Source organism: Dendrobium catenatum, unplaced genomic scaffold (assembly GCF_001605985.2).
Source record: "Dendrobium catenatum unplaced genomic scaffold, ASM160598v2 fragScaff_scaffold_1284, whole genome shotgun sequence".
NCBI lineage: Eukaryota > Viridiplantae > Streptophyta > Magnoliopsida > Asparagales > Orchidaceae > Dendrobium > Dendrobium catenatum.
In genome coordinates, this window is record NW_021319746.1 from 2,274,092 (window position 1) to 2,276,975 (window position 2,884).

Consider the following 2,884-nt stretch of genomic DNA (forward strand, 5'->3'; position numbering starts at 1 on the left):
AATTATCCTATCTTGTATTTTATATTGTGGAACAAACTATTAATTTAATCTGCTCCTTATTTTTATTTTACTTGCTCTACATTGCCACTAATAGAATATTTTGTTGAAAATTAATATTATTATTTTATTAATTGTTAATAATTTTATGTTTACATATTGTATTATTTACTATTGCATGTGTGGCAAGAAATAACTAGTAGACATTTTGTATGACACTGAAATTGAAAAAGACTATTATTAAAAAAAATTACAAGAAGGTTTAAAAATGGCTAAACAAATTCAAGAGAATGATCAACCTAGACTGCTTAGGGATTATGCTAATCTAATGGTTTAAGGCATTTACCAAAGCATTAATAGACAAAGTATTTAGGATAACAATTTCAAGCTGAAACTTGCAATAATTCAAATGATACAAAATTCTCAATTTGAGAGAACCCTTATAAACGATCCTAAGTATATAACTAGTTTATTGGAAATATGTTCCACCTTTAAATACAATAGTGTGTCTGATGATGCCATTAAGACTTAGATTATTTCAATTTTTAATAAAAGACAAAGCAAAAATGTTGTTAAACTCATTACCCCCATGCTCAATCACTGCCTAAAATGACTTAGCTCGCAAATTTTTAGCTAAATAATTGTCCCCATCTAAAATAGTTAAGCTTAGAAATATATCACCTAATTTACCCAGTTAGGTGGTGAGTCCATTTACAAAGCTTAGGAAAGAATTAAATAATCACTTAGGAAGTGTCCCCACCATGCATAAACTGATTGACTCATTATTTAGATTTTTTGTAATGGTTTGGTATTAATGTGGCTATTGATGGATTGTTGACGTCCAAACCCTTCAATAAATCTTACACTTTGATTAAAAAATGGCCACCAAAAATTTTTAATAGCTTTCTAAAAGAGTTAACCCTAGAAAAGTAACTAGTGTTCATGAATTAAAAGCTCTATAAATTTTAATTATACAGGTAACATTATACCTAGGAAGCAAGATAATATTGGAGTCAATTCATCCTAGAGTATGTCTTCTCATATAGAGGATAGTATGTTTGGATCTTCTAGTGACTCAAATGCATCAGGAGTAGAATCACATAATGCCATCAGCATTAGACCTAATAACCCTTTCTCAAATACTTATAATACTGGTTGGAAAAATCACCATAATTTTAACTGGAGTAATAATTAAAATGGAAATAATAATGGGAACTCTAGGTAGCCAAATCAAGTAGGAAAATGGAACCAACCTCCTCAAAATTATGCAATTACAATGCCTAATTATCCACTTGAATTTAATTCAAATAATCAAAGTAAGGATAAAAATCCTTCATTAGAAGGCTTACTTTGTAGATGGGTACTTAGTTGAAAAGACAGGCTATTACAATTAGAAATATTAGAAATTAGTTAGGGTAGTTAGCTAGCTCCTTAAATATGCCTGGTATTGTAATTGCATATTACAGTTAGCTAGCCCCAAGGAACCTTGCCTGGTAACACTGAAATGAATCTAAAAGAAAAAGGCAAGGAACATAAATAAATTCAATTGAGTGAAAATAATTAGAAGAAGTGGTTAGGAAAGAGGAGAAACCCATAAATAAAATTCTTGAGTAAGCCCCATTGAAAGCAACAAACTCTAAGGAGCCATCTCAACCCACTAAGTAAATAGAGAATCCTATTAGGAAGATAATTGAGAGACCCTCACCAACTTCTCCATAGAGATTGTTAAAAAAAACTTAGATAGGAAGTTCTCTAAATTTTTATAGATACTTATAAATTTAACAATTAATATCACCTTTTTTAAATCCTTAGAAAAAATGCCTATACAAGAAAAATTAATTAAAGATATTTTAAGTAAAGAGAAAAAATTAAGAGACTTTGAAATAGTAGCCCTTACCAAGGAATTTAACATGATCAATCAAAAGAAAACCCTACAAAAGCTTAAGGATCCTTATAAATTCACCATACTAATGGCTATAGGAGATATGTTTTATGGGAGAGCATTATTTGGCTTGGGTTATGACATTTATATCATGCACTTATCCATCTTTAAAATATTAAATCAAGGAGAAGTCCATTCCATCACTGTTACCTAGTACTTAGTTGACTGTTCATTCACTAATCCTAAGGGGTAATATTAGATGTTTTAGTGAAGGTTGATAAGTTCATTTTTCCTATAGATTTTATTATTTTAGATAAGGAGGAAGATATGGAAATACCTATCATCCTAGTAAGATATTCTTAGTCTTAAGTAAGGCCATGATTGATGTTAGAAGGGAGAGCTAATCATAAGAGTTTAGGATCAAGGAGTCACCTTCAATGTCCTAAAATTTTTGAAGTTTCTTAAGGATCAGGGTGAAGATTATCAAAGAGTGGATTCAATTAATTCTTGTGTCGAGAAAGTTATGGAGGAATTGCTGAGTGATAGACGTTGGATATGTCTTTATGTAAGGACATAGAAGAATTAAATTGTTGAATGTGTTCAACCAAATTGATACATCACATGTAACTTTAAATTAAATTTGATTTTATATATCCATATCACTTTGTATATAAGATCAATGAGACCTGATTGACTTCTTTCCATTCTGCTTTATACAATATAAGAATATTAATATTTGATTCACTTTAAGAAAATAATTTGTTAATATATAACATATGTTTAATGACTTAACTGGAATGTCTTCTTCCAATATATTAAACGTTTTTTTAATTTGAAAAAACCTTTAACTTATATATATATATATATATATATATAAATATAATTATATTCCTCAATTTTCAAAATTATGAAGCATGTAAATTAAAATATTTCTTATTTCATTATATATCACTAAAAATTTCTTTTTAAAATTTAAAAGATTTTTGAAAGAAAAGAACAAGTAGT